The sequence below is a fragment of the Notolabrus celidotus genome, chromosome 10 (genome assembly GCF_009762535.1).
Source record: "Notolabrus celidotus isolate fNotCel1 chromosome 10, fNotCel1.pri, whole genome shotgun sequence".
In the NCBI taxonomy this organism is placed as follows: domain Eukaryota; kingdom Metazoa; phylum Chordata; class Actinopteri; order Labriformes; family Labridae; genus Notolabrus; species Notolabrus celidotus.
This window is the reverse complement of record NC_048281.1, coordinates 2,567,276-2,585,549: the sequence shown is the minus strand read 5'-3', so window position 1 is coordinate 2,585,549 and position 18,274 is coordinate 2,567,276. Positions and strand designations below refer to the sequence as shown.

Here is an 18,274-nt window from a genome sequence, read left to right as displayed (position 1 = left end):
TCCAGGCACAGGCCCTAGTGATGTCCCACATTGACAACACCTTACTGACAGGCCTCCCTGCATGCACATTTAAACCTCTGCAGATGATCCAGAACGCAGCAGTGTGTCTTATCTTCAACCAACCAAAAACAGCACATGCCACCCCACTGTTCATGTCCATCAGACGGCTGCAGCTCATACAGAATGCTGCTGCTCGAGTCCTAACAAGGACCAAAACAGTAGACCACATCACTCCAGTTTTTAGATCTCTACACTGGCTTCCTGTCTGTCAGAGAATAGACTTTAAAATCCTGCTGATGGTTTATAAAGCACTGAATGGTTTAGGCCCAAAATACATTGCTGATCTGCTGCTACTTTATGAACCATCTGGACCTCTGAGATCATCAGGTACTGGTCTGCTTTCAGTCCCTAGAGTCAGAACGAAACATGGTGAAGCAGTGTTTAGTCATTATGCACCACATATCTGGAACACACTCCCTGAAAGCTGCAGGTCTGCTCCAACTCTCACCTCTTTAAAATCAAAGATTAAGACTTTCTTATTTACCACTGTCTTCCTATCTTAGATTATTTTAACTCACTTTAAATTAAAATTTTAATGTAATTTTTAATATATTTCTAATTTTCCTTTTCTTTTCTGTTTTATTATATTTGTCATTTTAATTGTGTTCTTTTATGCTTGTCTGAATGTCTCCAATGCTTTTAATGTTTTAATGTAAAGCACATTGAGTTGCCCTCGTGTAATGAAATGCGCTATACAAATAAAGCTGCCTTGCCCTGCCTTGCCTTGCCTCTCCACCGGATTCCAGATGCCGCTTGCATTGAATTTAAAACCCTTCTTGCTTACAAAACAGCAGCAAAGATGGCTCCTGCCTACCTGGACTCCCTCATCCAGGTCTACACCCCCTCCTCGTGTCTGCTATATGCTCTGCCAATGAAAGGCTTCCCCCATGAGGAATGAATTAGCCAGTGCCATTAGATCTGCAGAGTCCTTTTGTACCTTGAAGAAAAAGCTAAAGACCCAGCTCTTTCAGGAACACCTATGCACTCAAAGCTAGGTAATCTCCACCTCTGTAGTCCCCACTGGTTGGATGGGTTACCCCAGAGTCCCATTCCACTCTTTTTGAACAACTCCGCCCTTGGTAGTTTGGTGTTAGAGATGATGTTGATGATGATTCATGGTCATGACGATGATATTGAGGTTTCATAAAAATCTTTGGTTTCCAATCAAATGACAAAAAATAAATAGATCCACTTGTAGTGTTCCAAAGGGACTAACCAGCTAGTCTTCTAAATGGAAAATTCAATTCTGACTCTACAGTTGTTTTTTAACACGGCTAGATACAGGATCACAGAGTCTGTGGGTTAACAGGGCCCCTGAGTTTAGGCTGATTTATACTTCTGCGTTGAATCAACGGCATAACCTACACCGGAGGTCTGCGTAGCTCCCATACCTACGCAGAGGCCTACGCACATAGCTGACGTGCACCTCCTCCAAAATGTAACTACGCTTAGAATCAATGTGGACCGCAAGCCCTGTGATTGGTCCGCAGAGCAGCTTCTATTTCCCACATTACAGCACTTCCGGGATCCCCAGTCATCGCCCGAACATCAGCCGTGTATTTCATCTCCTCCTCTCTGTTCTTCATGTAATCATGTCTGTATGATAAACAGCAACATGTATCAGCTGTAGATTAACATGCTCTGAATCTCTGTGGAAAAGTAAACAGAGATCATAGCAGGGCCGGAAGCAGGCGACCAGCTATCAGAGAGACCACACTGCCCTCAAGCATTTTTGAGGAGAATTGCTGCACGTCACGGACACATCGACGCACAAGTATGTAGTGCTAATGTCCGCGTCAGCCACTGCTGTGTAGGGGAGACGCAGAAGTAAAAACCAGCCTCTACCTGATGTGGCTAATGCCTCCTGCCTTCAATCCTCCCTGCGTGTTAATGTCTCCATGCCTGTGCCAGTTACATATCACCCCAGTCAGGTTAACCAGACACAGCCTTCATACAACTTTATCTCCATTTTCTAAATCAAAATATGCCACGAGATGCCTTCTGTCATCTGTGATTGTTTACAGCTGCTAGTGGTTGTCATCAACTGGAGAAACAGCTCAGCATAGTGGCCGCTATCCCCATTTCAGGTCTACAGTACATTACTAAAATATGAATAACTCATTTTACATTCTAGTAACTCTGGTGCAGAGTCGTGGTGGTGGTGATGATGTTTATTTATGTTTGTTTGATTGTGTGTGTGTGTGTGTGTGTGTGCGTGTGCCCGTGCGCTTGTGTGTGTGCAAGCAAGTGTTTTTACAATGTGATGTTTTAATTGTGACCTGCCAAGGGACTGCAGATGTAAATTAGCTTTAAGCTAACTCTGGTACAATGCATCAGATGGTGACATTTATGTTAAATATTGTACATGGTCCCTTTACAAATAAATTGAATAAATAAATAATAAATATTCGTGTGGTCAAGCAAATCACTTATTTCCACTATGGTGACCACAGTAAACATCAAACATTTAAAATTGTCATTGTTAGCTTGTTGCCATTCAGCCATTAGCGCTTACACAAAGCATCTGACTGTCTCACTTCACCCTCACAGACATGCAGGCGTGGCTGCAGAAGTTCAGCAGAGGGTGTGAGGTTTCATCTTTTCATGTCTTTGTCTTTTTCAAAATGAAAATGTTGAATATTCTTCATTTATAGATTGAGATTTAAAAATAACATTGAAGGAGATGGACTGGCCTCTTCAGCGACAGCAACAACTTCCAACAAAATTACAATACGACATGAATCAGCACTTCAGTATTTACATGAACTTCTATTCAAACTAATTTGCTTATATTACACAATGAGTGAGTACACAGCACAGATTTAATATCATTTTTTATAATGTTCAGAAAATGACGTGTGTGCGTGTGTGCGTGTGCGTGTGTGTGTGTGTGTGTGTGTGTGTGTGCGCATGCCTCACTTCCAGCTCTTAGTTGCCCACAGTGCAGCACACAGTCCCAGTGTGTGATAAATTAAAACTCAGAGGGGTTAAAACACAGCACACATCCAACCACTGATATCAACATAATTTTTTGCGTGTTCCGGCCTTAGCTGGGAGCTAAATACACAGTTCTTGTCAATGCCATTAGTAGGCAACAGTTCTAAACATGTGCACGCACGCACAGATAGAGTCACAGTGTTGCCTGTGGTGACACCTTGAGATCACGATGTATGTGATGGAGTCAGTCAACCAGGAATGACCTCTTTTAAAGCAGCCGCCCTGTTCAGTCCTCTGCTAATGAGCGGTTGTGACTCATAATCTATACTGTGCACTAAAGCCAGAGGGTTGATCAGACTCGTGTGTGTCTGTGCATCTGTGTGTGTACCGAATGCGTATCCAGTGTCAGGCTGTGTTATGCAAAGTGGCTCTCAGACGTAATTTCTCTTGATGGGGTGACAATTATTTACGAAGACTCTGTTTACCTCAGGCGACTAACATTTAGCCTTTTGCTGCGATATCAAGGGTTGCTCTTATACGTTGAGTACCTCTAGGTGTGTAATTACCAGATGTGCTTCAAAGAGCGAGTGTGGTGTTTGTTGTTGTGACTCTACTTCCCTAGACCTTTGACAATAGGTGATGTCAGTGGTTCTTCCTCATCGGGACAAAACTGTTTGCACTAACAGCGCTTGCTAAACAGTGGCTTTATGTAACTTCTAGTCATAATAACAGGAAAATAATATAGGATAAAAGGAAGTCCAACAGTGTCACAAGCAAGGTGGAAAAATATCAATCAATAGGTGGATTCAGTAATCAATAAATCACTGTCATCAATGCAAAGTGGACTTATTGATCCTTCTTTGTTTGTTTCTTTTGTCATCTTGACCTCTGGATTACCTCAAATCTAAATCGTATTGTGGAACATATGTAAGGGATAATGTATGGTTATGGTTGGTGCTGGGTGATATTGGAAATGATGTTATCATGATAAAATATTTCATATCAGTCGATATTGATAATTATCACGATAAATATCAAATCATTATTTCATTTAAATGTAAAGTCAGATTTTTGCTCCTGAGTGAAAGTTGAAGACAGTTTGTTAGTTTGTATCTGGATTTAGTTTCTGATGAACTTCTTGAATCCATCATTTCTGACGGTGCTAACAGGAAGCAGGTCTTTAATGGAAGATGAGATTTTTGTGAAGTTTTAGTTTGTAGATTCTTATTTTTCTCAGATTGAGATTATTTCTATAATTTGATTTAAATTTAAAACAAATATCAAATTTTATTCTGTGTATCAGTTTATAGAGTATTGTTTTGAGTTGTGCTCTCCTCTTTAAGATTACTAAAGGTTACAGGCAGAGTGATGTTGTTTCCCACAGTGCAGTGAATGCATCACAGTTATTCAGTGTTCAGTTGTCCTACGGTCATGGTGGACATTAAACATGTTCACAACAGAAGTAGTCTCTGTGCTCTTCCTTTACCCACATCCTGAAAGTAGATTTAATGAAGTGTATGAAGTTAATAGTTAACACAGAGTCGACTCAGTGTCAGACTAATGAATCTTCTTTGAGCTGCTAGGTTTTGAGTTTTCTTCAGTGTCGCTGTCCCTCGTCTCAGCTGTGTTTGCATTCAGCTCCGAACGTCTTTAAGCCCCGCCTACCTCTAACCCTGCGACATGATTGGCTGTTCAATGTTGTCTTCTTCTTCTGTCTAATGCAACAAGCGTTTAAGGCTCATTAGTGCCCCCTCCATTTTAGGTGGCTGAGGGGTGTAATTACATGTGTATCGAAATTTTGTCAAACATCTTTTATATCCCGATAATTCTCGCCCAGCACTACATGTAACCAGTGGATGGGGGATGGAATGAGTCTCTGCAAATCAGTCATAGGCAGTGTGCTAATCTGTACCTCACAAAAGCTCAAGCTCAACCATCGTATGAAGCTAGCATGATGGAGAAAACAGATGGTACTGCTGTAGAAAGAGAAACATAGTTGCATAGAAACTGCACATTGTGGACGTTTAACACAATGGAAGTCTTCATGTGAGAACATAGTTAAAACCTTTATCCCCTCGGACACCCTCCATAAAAAAGCTGCCTCTCATACAACCACTCATATTGTGGGTTTTATGGTAGTTAATGGGGCTTCATTAGGACAGCTACATTCTGCTGTTTCACTTTCATATGAATCATTAATGTAGTCTCTAAAGCGCTCCAATTCCTCTTTGCAGTGATGCAGAAAAAAAAAATGTCATTCAGCTTTACTTTTGACACTTCTGCTCCGATATGCTGTTGATGCCTTCTTCTGGCATTAAGTCGAGGATCAGCTGAACCTGTAGTGGCTCCTTGGGGGGTTGGGCTGAAGTGTTTCTTTTGCTGCCTTGCACACTGGCAAGATGCACAAAGCTGTCAACAGAGGTGTCAAAGAGTCCAAACGTTTTTTTTTTTATAGCAAGCAAGAAAAGTAGATGTGTTGGAAAAAAAAGAGCAGATACAGACGGACCATCAGAGAGGAGAAAGAAACAGGATACGGTCTGGAATGATGACTACATTCCTGCTGATGCCCAGAAGGAAGAAGTGTTAGAAAACATGCATTCAAGTTTAATAGGACTCATTTATTTGAGAATGCTGAGGTGGAGGGATGTAAGGATATACCACAAGATGGTAAAAAATGGATACAAATAAAGGTGGACATTTGTATCTGGATATTATTTTTAAACAGTAGAAGGCACTATCTGTATTATACTCCGCTTGTTCAACATCATGAAGTCTCTTGCTGCTCTCTCGTCACTCTCTGAGTGGAGGTGTTTTAAGTTTAAAGCATGTTTCAGAATCAGCTGACTGAAGGTGTTGCTCACAGTGGAGACGCTCAGCTGGGGGCTGCAGCTGAGTGACAGGTCTCCACGAGCGCTTTTTTTTCTACACCGCCGGACTGATTCTGACCCGGTTGCGTTCCCGGCTGACACCTGACCATGTTAAAAGCTTATTTTTCTTAATAAGAAGGAGAAAACTGGACACTGTGAGTCCAAAATCTGATCCTGTTCAGGTGTCCTGTTGCAGTAAATCCACATGTTGTAGTCTGAGTCTTCACTCTATGACCATGCGTCCACAGAGATTATTTATAAGCCTGCTCCTCACGTTGATATTCAGTGTGTTAACATTTAAACACCTCAATATGATCTGTAGCTGTTTAATACTGTCAGTAATATTCACTGTGTCAGGAAGGAACATTTGATTCAGGGGAAAAAATACATTTGTCATTATTTTTGACATGGAAAACATTCATGTTTTTTTAATGATTAAACGATAATTGATCGTTAACATTTCCAAAGATTGATCATGGAAATACTTTAAATGTACATCCCTAATTTAAAGAGATTGACCTTATTTGTTTTAATATTTAATACTTTCATTTGGGAATCGTTCACTTTCCATTTCTCTATAATTGTTCTGAAATTTTCCAACAAGGTATTTTTGTACGCTGATTTTAGTTTTTTTCAAGGTGCTGAAAAAAAGTGTGCAGTGGTTTTATTTGAGTTCCAACACACCTTAAAAATGAAAAAGGATGACTTTGTTTACAAAGAAATATCCATCCATCCATCCATTATCTTGACCGCTTATCCCGTTAGGGGTCACGGGGGGCTGGAGCCTATCCCAGCTGACTTCGGGCGGAAGGCAGGGTACACCCTGGACAGGTCGCCAACCTATCACAGGGCTACAAAGAAATATAAGAGAACAAATTTATATTGCAACTGTCCATATCTGAGAATTGAAATAAAATAATAGTTATTTAAATTTTGAGTTCAATACAGTTTTCCTGAAAATCGTTAGAGAATCGTATCGTAAACCAAAAATCGGGAATCGAATCAAATTGTGGTTTGAGAGTATCCTTACATCACTGAGGTGATTTATTCTTTAAAGGTGACATATCATGCAAAATGGACTTTTTAATGGTTCTCTACCTGAAATATGTTTCCCTGGCATGTCTACAAACCCCCCGAGAATGAAAAAAATCCATTCTGCCCCTGTTCTGATTTCTCCACCTTTCTGTAAATGTGTGTGAAACCAGCCGTTTCAGACTTCAGTGTTTTTGTTACGTAACAACAATATCCGGTCTGTCACGGAGTCAGAGCTCGGAGCTTGTTCAGTCCATAGACTGTATAAAATAATACTGAACCCCTCCGTTTTTCATTACCTGCACACATGTGTGCTAACAAGGAGCTTAGGAGGGAGGCATGCTAGTTGTAGGCTGTCTTAATAAACACAAAGGTCGGTTTTACTCCCCACGTCTGCAGATTTGAAGATCTAGTGGAGGATTTTTATTCATCATGGATAAGTGCTAGAGCTAGTTAGCATAGCCACATAGCTATATGTTCGTAGCTGTAGCTGTAGCTGTAGCTGTAGCTGTAGCTGTAGCTGTAGCTGTAGCTGTAGCTGTAGCTGTAGCTGTAGCTGTAGCTGTGTACCCAGACACACGTCGACATACTGACAAATAAAACAACAAGAAACACAGAATCTGTGACCAATCCTTCAGAAAAGGTCCCGCTGCCTTTCTGGCAGAGGTCGGTTTTACTCCCCACGTCTGCAGATTTGAAGATCTAGTGGATGATTTTTATTTATCATGGATAAGTGCTAGCGCTAGTTAGCATAGCCACATAGCTACATGTTCGTAGCTGTGTACGAAGACACACGTCTACATACTGATAAATAAAACAACAAGAAACACTAAATCTGTGACCAATGGTTCAGAAAGGTCCTGCTGCAGGCGCCTCTCTGTCAGGATCAGATTCTGGATCAGATTCAGAGGGTTGAAGTAACGTGATCTCTGAGCAGCCGTGTATATTCAGCCAACATGTAAACATTAGATCAACGTGCTGGAGAGCCGAGGCACATCCACTTCCTGAGGGGGCGTGGTCAGAGGGAAACAGAGTGTTCTGAGGAGGACTGAAGAAGAGGGCTTTTCAGGCATGCCAAAATCTGATTTCAAAGTGTTTTTTTGAGCATTAACTTTAAAGACATGTTTTGGTGACCTCTTAGACCAATATATATTGATGAAAAAAGCGTGATATGTCCCCTCTAAAGAAAGACATGTTAGTGCTTCTTTCTGAAGTATTTCAATGACTGACACATCACCTTTCGAACACGTGTTGCTTCAGTGTTGCGTTCTCGTTGTTTGAGACATTAACGAGCAGGCTTTGATCACATGCCTTTGTTTCAGGTTGCATACTCAAAGACGTACAAACCAGGACAGATTTACAGACAGAGCATGTCTATTTTTAGCCCTATGCGTTCGACTCACAAGTCCCACACAGCAACTATTAGCCTTTGAGCAACTTCATCGCTTTGACTACTTTTTAATTCCTGAAAAGACACGTTCTGCAGCAGCATTTTAAAGACGTGTGAATGAGTCACTCCCCTCAACATCACAAACTCAAACTGTGTGTGTGTGTGAGACTTCCATCCTAATCCCTGACTTCAGTTTGTTTTCAGGAGTGAGGATTTTTTTTGGCAGCCAAAAGGCTCAAAAAGCCATCAGCTGTTCCACCATCTGCATAATGATGCTGGAGCATGATGAAGTTTATTGCAGTCATCTTCAACTATCACAGCATCATCTGGCCTGTCAGCTCCACCTGCAGAAATATGGCTTACTCTGCAGAGAGAATTAAAAGATAAGGTCACTCATTTAAACACAGAGACTTGATGTGGTTTAGATTTTATTTATTGAGGATGTCAAATTCAGAAACTCTTACACAGGACTTCCAGCAGATCCGTGTCCGGTCCGTCTCAGATCTGCTGCGGTCCTGCTCCGTGCACTCTCGTCCGTCAACACCCACCGGTTGTGTTTTCAGAACACCGCACGGAGCAGGACCGCCGGACAGCTGGAGTCATGTGACCGAGGTCGTCCCGCGGTAATGACTGAATCAAGGATTCTCCTCCTCCTCTCCTCATCCATGTTGTCTTTCTGGTCCTCTGAAAACCTCTGACCTGTTGACTCCAGGCCTGGCTCCGCTCATCATGATGGTTTGTTGTTGTAGTTAAGTGAAATACGATCTGGTGATAACACAGAGTGTTTTATTCTGAAAATTAACCAGATGTTTTCATTTTGTTTTGGTGCCTGACTTCCTGTCCCGCTCCATCTGCTCTGTTGAGATTGATGCGTCGTGCTCCATCCGGCAGAAATAGAAGTCTTGTGTATCTGATCCGGAGGGCTCAGACCTGCCGGATCAGAGACGCCGGAACGCAACGGAGCAGATCCAGTGGAAGTTAACACATTGACTAATGGAAACCTATCAGATCCGGTGCTGTGACGGATCAGAGATGTCCCGGACATGGATCTGGTGGAATTTGGCCGTTATGTGAGAGACTTTAAAGCAGGACAAATAAAAGCTGCATCCAGTTTACTCTTGTATCCCACAGTTCACCTGCTAGCTTGACAGAGCGCTCTCTCAGGGTTCAGTTGGTGACAGATGAAGGTTTTTGGCTCCAGGCAGTGTCAGGAGATCTTGTTTTAGTCTGGGTTCACTGTAGTAATCATGACATAATTACATGTCCCTTCTGACTGCTTTGATTTTCAGATTCCTGTGATTTCCACGTTTGTGAAAAAGGGGTTTGTGCTCTGAGAAAACTTTAAAAAATGCGTCACTGTGTGCATTTGAATGAGACAAAGATAATACTTCAGAGACAAGAGATGCTCCGAGTCTCCCTTCACTGAACTGTACTGTCAGAAAGACGCTCACAAGAGAGGAATGCAACACTGACTGCATTTTGATCAGCTTGGCCTGCAAACTTTTCTGCAAATATGTAACTTTTAATGTGAAAGTCTGAGACTGTTTGTGTGAATCCGACCTAAAAAGAGAGGAGAAACTTAACTTTAGTTTGAGAATGAACTTGATCTAAGGATGTCTGGTCTAATGAACCTATTAGTGAGCTCAAATTGAGTCTTGTTTTCCTATTTGTAGCAACAGTATCTCTAATTAAGCAGCTGAAGCAGGGAAGGGTCTATCCTTGAACACTGTTTTGGGTTCCTGCCTCTGGGAAAAATTGGATGTCAGAAATGTGAGTGAACTTCTTCTCCCTCCCTGGAAACGGGGTTAATTGCACTGTTTAAAGTTTGGATTAGCTGCAGGCAGGCTCCATTAACAGCAGTCTGCATTTGCAAACAGTTTTGTCTTCAGGTTTCACAAATGAAGAAGCAACATGACGTGCCGGGCTCATTTAAGAATCAGCAAACCTCAGCACTCTGTTCCTGCTTCATTAGCATCAAATTGCTCACCAGTTGTTGTCTTTAAAGCATCACGATTGACATCTGCCACTGTGTTGGCTTGCTGGCGCGGATCTGCAGAGGTAGCTGGGAGGAATGCAGAGTGTGTGCAAAAAAGGACTGAATCAGGAGCCGGATTCAGGAAGATTTGCAGCTGCTGAGGATTTTGTCGCAGACTTGGCATTAGAGTGGGAACAAATGTCAAGAAGAGGAGCAGAGCGCAGATTCTTCACCTCTGCTGGGGGTAAAATAAGGGTCAACTCTGCAAGTGCGAGTTATTCCCCATCATTTCTGCAAAATAAAGCTTCTGGATGCGGCGTTATAATGAGATTTCATTTTGTTACACAGTTGTGTTTCACTCCAGACATTCTCATAGCTCCAGAGCGGGCAACCTTCAACCTCCGCTGTCACTGCTATTCCTCCTTTTCCTTTTTGCCTGCTCTTGATAGTTAGCGGAGGAGGCAAGAGAGAATCCCTACAGCAGAGAGAAGCTGTGGCTGCGAATGTTCTTAAAGTCAAACCGATGTATTCACTCACGCTAAATTAGCTGAAGCACCCTGAGAGAATAGGCTGCAGAATTGTTAGCGTAGTCTGTCCTCCTCTTCTGTTGCGTTACTTGATCACACAACAGGAGAGAGAAAACACAAGGTGAGTCACAGAAACTCACAGCTGGCTTATGTAACAGGTCTTACTTTTTATAAGCTAAAAAGCAAAACAAGCAAACCTTTATTTATCCTCTGCTTCATTTCATCATTGTGTTATCCTCTGTGTGTAAAACATCCCAGCATTTATGTCCTATCGTGCCAAAGCGCCGGAAAATATTGATAGAAGTTATTAAATTCCAGTGCTGTTTATGGTAAGTGAATGTAGCAAGGACACTTCAAGGACATTCCCCGTGTGTTGGAGTCTCAGAATCATTTCGAGGCAGTGCATGTAAAGAACTCTGTTATTTCAACATTACATCAGTGCTGGAAGTTGTGGGCCAGAGACAGCTTGGATACAGTGGATAGTGAAAGTCTACACCCCCCTGTTAAAATGTTAGGTTTTGTGATGTAAAGAAATGAGACCAAGATAAATCATGGCAGAACTTTTTCCACCTTTAATGTGACCTAAAACATGAACAATTCAACTGGAAAAAAATTAAAATCTTTTAGGGGGAAGAATAAAAAATAAAAACCTAAAATAATGTGGTTCATAAGTGTACACACCCTTTAACTAATACTTGTTTGAAGCACCTTTTGATTTTATTACAGCACCCTGTTTGTTTTGTAGGACTCTATTATCATGGCACATCTTGACGTGGTGATATTTTCCCATTCTTCTTTACAAAAAAGCTCCAAATCCATCAGATAGTGAGGGCATCTCCTGTGCACAGCCCTCTTCAGACAACCACACAGATGGAGGATTCAGGTCTGGACTCTGGCTGGGCCATTCCAAAACTTTAATCTTCTTCTGGTGAAGCCATGCTTTTGTTGATTTGGATGTATGCTTTGGTTCGTTGTCGTGTTGAAAGGTGAAATTCCTCTTCATCTTCATCTTTCTAATGGAGGTCTGGAGGTTTTGTGTTAAACTGACTGGTGTTTGTAACTGTTCATACTTCCCTCCACCTTGACTAAGGCCCTGGTTCCATCTGAAGAAAAACAGGCCCAGAGCATGATGCTGCCCCACCATGCTTCTCTGTGGGTCTGGTGTTCTTTATGGGATGTGCAGTGTTGTTTTTATGACAAACACACCTTTTGGAATTATGGCCAAAAAGTTCACCCTTGGTTTCATCAGACCATAAAACATTTTATGCTTTTGGGAGACTTCATGTGTGTTTTTGAAACATGTTGTCAAGCTTGGATGTTTTTCTTCATAAGAAAAGGCTTCTGTCTTGCCACCCTACCCATAGCAGAAACATATGAAGAATAGGAGAGATGTTGTCACATGTAGTACACAGCCAGTACTAGTCAGAAATCCCTGCAGCTCCTTTAATGTTGCTGTAGACCTCTTGGAAGCCTCCCTGACCAGCTTTCTTCTGGTCTTTTCATCAGTGTTGGAGGGATGTCCAGTTCTTGGTAATGTCACTGTTGTTCCATATTTACTCCACTTGATGATGACGGTCTTCACTGTGGTCCATGGTATATCTAATGCCTTGGAACATGTTTGTACCCTTCTCCTGACTGATACCTTTCAACAATGAGATCCCTCTGCTGCTTTGGAAGCTCTCTGTGGTAAGATGCTGTAAGATGAACGGAGGACATGTGATGAAAATCCTCCTAGAACAGCTGATCTTTATTGGGATTAATCAAAGTCACTTTAAATTATGACAGGTGGATCCTGACTACTATTTGTCATGAGTTTGAATGTGATTGGTTAATTCTGAACACAGCCACATCCCCAGTTATAAGTGTGTGCACTTATGCAACCACATTATTTATTTTTTATTTTTTTATTCTTCCCTCTAAAAGATTACTTTTTTTTCCAGTTGAATTGTTCATGTTATAGGTCACATTAAAGGTGGAAAAAATTCTGACATGATTTATCTTGGTCTTAATTTTTTTACATCCCAAAACCTGGTATTTTAACAGGGGGGTGTAGACTTTTGATATCCACTGCATGTTATGATAGATAATATGAAGAGCAGAAGCGAGGCCGGTGTGTGATTTTCGGTTAGTATTCAGCAAGCATAACATGAAGCTAAGTGCAGGGGAGGTGTTTAAATGTATCATTTATAAGAATGTCTGGAGTTATGAAACTACAGAGCTGACCCACAGTGCGCAGACGCTTACTGCTCGCCTGATAGCACAGATGTAACCTCTGCTATATGCAATGGTGCTAAAATATGTAAGACTAAAGTGCTTCTGGTCACCTTTCTGCACTTGATTTTGACACCGGCAGCAGTATATGCATATCAAGTAATGTGTACATGCACATGTTGCATGGAAAAATATGTAAATAGAGGCTAACTTTGTGGAAGGTGACTCTGAAATGCCACAAGGATATCTTACACAAGAGAGTCACCAAAACACCTAGGTGGATGGGTTGAATACAGATAATGGACACACACACACACACACACACACACACACACACACACACACACACACACACACACACACACACACACACACAGATACAGATACTCACAGGTACAGATACTCACAGGTCATTGGTGGGTGGGGTAGAAGGTGTCTTTTTCCAGCCACGTCGCCCATATGTCCATGCAGATACCATATGGTGTGCAGCACTCACTGCACAAGCCTTTTAAAGAGATGAGTCTGTGAGGGTCTGCTCTGGGTCTACTATGTTAACAAGACACTATGTAAAACATTGTTAATTTTGGCAGCTATTTCAGATTTAGTCTTAGTCTTTAAACGAAAATGCCTGTTAGTTTAGTCATATTTTAGTATTTTCAGCCCTTTATAGTTTTAGTCTAGTTTTAGTCGACGAAAACTCAAAACATTTTAGTTTTTGATTTTTGCAAAAACATTTTCTCTCTTTAGATAATTCATGTAGTCGATCAGATATCAGTATCAGGGTTATACCAAGTGTTCAAATAGTCAACATTTCAGTCCTTTAACACTTTTGTTTAATATCTTAAGTGAAATAATTCAGTCTGTCCCTGCTAAAAAGTCAAAAGAAAACATTCTTGGTGTGACCACTGTGACTGTATCTTGCGTGGCTGTATTGCACATTTACGACGGTCCCTGAATGCACCTGCAGTGACAGGCACACTGGACAGATGGTCAGTTCACGGCACTCTGAAATGCATCTGCATTTTTAAAGACAAGGAGTTGATCCAAACTTACTAAATGTGTCTGATGTTTCACCAAACTGGAACAAATCAAGCTGTAGACACAGAGCTTTTTACAGTGAGAGCGGTAAAAACGTCAAACATCAAATATTAAACAGACGTCCCTCGGTTGTGTCTTTGTCACTAACACACACCGGGGGTAAAAATCCTCAATGAAGATGAGACAGATGCATGGAGGTGAGGAGAGCTGGTTCATAAAGCACACCTGCTGCAGGTAGAGACCAAGCTAACACTGAGCCCCTCAGATAATAACTCACCCTGTCACAGGAAGTCATCACTTTATCTTTAAAGACACACAGCGGGGGAAACATGGATTCTTAATGTCCGACGGTCCACCACTAAAGTTTTCGTCTCGTCATCGTCTCGTCAACAAAAAATAAACATACGTTTGTCAGAGTTTTTATTATCAGTGATGCACTTTAGCTCGTCACAGTCTCGTTTCCGTCATGAAAAAATGAGTCCTTGACGAACATTTATCGTCATAAATTCGTTAACAAAATTAACACTGGTATGAAACATGGACGCAGTCTCAGTGACAATCAAGCAACAACTTCCGGCTGCGAGAATTGAAGCCAACGTGGAAGTGTTAAAAACTGCAGTTCATTGAGTGTCCACTGGAGGCTGGCTCTGGAAGTACAGGAAACCACATACACACCAATTCAAAAAAGACGATCTTTACAGCAGAAATAAATATGTTTACAGCCTGGTACAAAAAATGTAAAATAGATAAATAAATAAAATAAAAAGTAACTAAAATTTGAATTAGATAATAAATAGATAAATGAATAAAGTAAGGTAAAATAAAACTGTTATAAGAATAAAACTCAGTTAAAACTAAGACTAAAAAGGTCGACCTTGAGTTATCTTTTAAGTGCTGTTATCTCTGTTATCACTGTTGAAAGGTTGTATTTTATCAGTAAGACATAAATAACTTGACTTCATTCATCTAGAAGCCTCTGACTCAGGTTGGGCCTGTGCTAAACCTCCCGAGTGCCACCTCCATTTTCAGTAGTAAAGACTGACCCCTCTCTTTGTGCCTCTAACAGTAGGATCACTGACACTTAATGGGATTGGACAATGGGGCATCATCTGCTCTCTTCCTCCACCCCTCTGTGGATGTCTTGCCGTTTACTGCTGCTCTGTTTTACGTGCTGCTGTGTTGCAGTATTGATGTGGTGGCTGCTGGTTTGAGTCACGTTGCCCAGAGCAGGGTCAGGAGGGTGCTTGCCAGCGGTTTCTTCTTATATTGTGGTCATATGTGACATATCCGACAAATTGCCCATGGACATCTTGGCCTGGTTTCTCTTCATTGGCGCTCCGGGTTGCGTGTGCGGCATCCCCTCGAAAAAGTTGTGTCAGCTCCTTTTAAGAAGTGATACACGCTGTTCGTGACTAAGGTCGCAGTTTCAGCACAGTGTACAGTGTCCCTGTTTGGTTTGGATCTTACACAGGATCACTCTCCATGCCCTCTTTTGTTAGTTTGAGATATGTGATGGCAGTTTGGAAGTGTGACGTCAAATATACAGATTATTAGAAACTCAGTGACTTTATAAACAAGGGTCATCTCGGTTCTTTCTGCCTTGTTCAGTGAGCTAACCCTGTAGCACAAAGCACACCAGCTCAGGGAAAAAGTTTGAGCTACTGTCAGGAAGCCCTGAAGGCTAACTTCTCTGAGCTTTGTCGAAGGAGTGAAAGCTGCTGCTTAGCGACAGAGGACAGTGACACAAGGCGATAAAAAGAGAGACACACATAAGTTCAACCAGTCCACTAGGCCTAAGTGTTTATTTTTGATATAAAAAAGTGATCTTTTACTTCTGCTCTCTCTGCAGCAGATGTGTATTAAGTGTATATCTTTCTGTTCCTTCAGGTGCAGTGTGTTCCATCTGTGGACTAAAAAGGATCAGCAGATAACAACGCTTTGTCTTCCACTACTCAGTGATTCTACACAGTAAGTTCAGAAGTGTTATTTTTACACACATTAAAGCTGCTGTTGGTAGGAATGGTGTAAAAAATCATTACTTTTTTTCTTCTGGGTTTGGAGAAAAGGTCATAATAACAATCTGTTCTCATCTGTAAGTGGAGTAATTTGAGACTAATCTCTGTGTTTTCCAATGCCTTTGTATCAAGCAATGTTATTATTCCCCTTGTTCCCGTTATGACGGACCAATCAGAGCTAATCTGAAATCCTCTGTTCTAGTTGGTTAAGGGGCAGCAGCTTTAAGCCAGAAGTCATACACAATGCAACTTACAGGTGCAAGAAAATACAAATGTAACAACAACAACAAAAATACCTACATTCATGGAGTATCATCCAATAAGAGAAAAGAGCAAAACGGGCACTGAAGTGACAATTTTATTTTCTCTATGTTATGTTTCATTTCATTTCATTTATTTATTGAGTCAGGACACTGCACAGTCAACTCAACATTAATGCATTAAGCATCAATGTAAATGTGCCAGACTTAGCACAGATGCTAAATTTCATCCGTAGTCCAAGGGCAGGTACCTACAGAACACAGACACAGTAAGACTTTAAAACCTGACAGCTACAAATCATAGGATAGACAATTACAAAAAACACAGGCAGACAGATCAAGACTAACAAAACACAGGCAGACAGATCAAGACTAACAAAACACAGGCAGACAGATCAAGACTAACAAAACACAGGCAGACAATATCAAGACTAACAAAACTAAGGCAGACAGATCAAGACTAACAAAACACAGGCAGACAGATCAAGACTAACAAAACTAAGGCAGACAAATCAAGACTAACAAAACACAGGCAGACAAAATCAAGACTAACACAACACAGGCAGACAAATCAAGACTAAACAAACACAGGCAGACAATATCAAGTCTAACAAAACACAGGCAGACAATATCAAGACTAACGAAACACAGGCAGACAATATCAAGACTAACAAAACACAGGCAGACAAAATCAAGACTAACAAAACACAGGCAGACAATATCAAGACTAAAAAAACACAGGCAGACAAAATCAAGACTAACGAAACACAGGCAGACAATATCAAGGCTAACGAAAGACAGGGAGACAATATCAAGACTAACGAAACACAGGCAGACAATATCAAGGCTAACGAAAGACAGGCAGACAATATCAAGACTAACGAAACACAGGCAGACAATATCAAGACTAACAAAACACAGGCAGACAATATCAAGACTAACAAAACACAGGCAGACAATATCAAGACAAACAAAACACAGGCAGACAATATCAAGACTAACGAAACACAGGCAGACAATATCAAGACTAACAAAACACAGGCAGACAATATCAAGACTAACAAAACACAGGCAGACAATATCAAGACTAACGAAACACAGGCAGACAATATCAAGACTAACAAAACACAGGCAGACAATATCAAGACTAACAAAACACAGGCAGACAATATGAACACTAACAAAACACAGGCAGACAATATCAAGACTAACAAAACACAGGCAGACAATATCAAGACTAACAAAACACAGGCAGACAATATCAAGTCTAACAAAACACAGGCATACAAAATCAAGACTAACGAAACACAGGCAGACAAAATCAAGACTAACAAAACACAGGCAGACAATATCAAGACTAACGAAACACAGGCAGACAATATCAAGACTAACGAAACACAGGCAGACAATATCAAGACTAACAAAACACAGGCAGACAATATCAAGACTAACAAAACACAGGCAGACAATATCAAGACTAACAAAACACAGGCAGACAATATCAAGACTAACGAAACACAGGCAGACAATATCAAGACTAACAAAACACAGGCAGACAATATCAAGACTAACAAAACACAGGCAGACAATATCAAGACTAACAAAACACAGGCAGACAATATCAAGACTAACAAAACACAGGCAGACAATATCAAGACTAACAAAACAAAGCAGACAATATAAAGACTAACGAAACACAGGCAGACAAAATAAAGATTAACAAAACACAGGCAGACAATATCAAGACTAACAAAACATAGACAGACAAAATCAAGACTAACAAAACACAGGCAGACAATATCAAGACTAACAAAACACAGACAGACAAAATCAAGACTAACAAAACACAGGCAGACAATATCAAGACTAACATACACAGGCAGACAATATCAAGACTAACAAAACACAGGCAGACAATATCAAGACTAACAAAACACAGGCAGACAATATCAAGACTAACAA

At 41.0% G+C, this 18,274-nt stretch overlaps 1 protein-coding gene across 5 annotated transcripts in view; it reads left to right on the top strand.

Moving 5' to 3' along the window:
- adarb1b (adenosine deaminase RNA specific B1b) overlaps nucleotides 1–18,274 on the top strand; it is a 197,386-nt gene that overhangs the window by 64,555 nt on the left and 114,557 nt on the right. For all 5 annotated transcript variants that reach the window (XM_034694485.1, XM_034694486.1, XM_034694483.1 and 2 more), the window contains one exon: nucleotides 15,925–16,005. The gene's annotated coding sequence lies outside the window, so the exon portion shown is untranslated. The remainder of the gene's footprint in view (nucleotides 1–15,924; nucleotides 16,006–18,274) is intronic.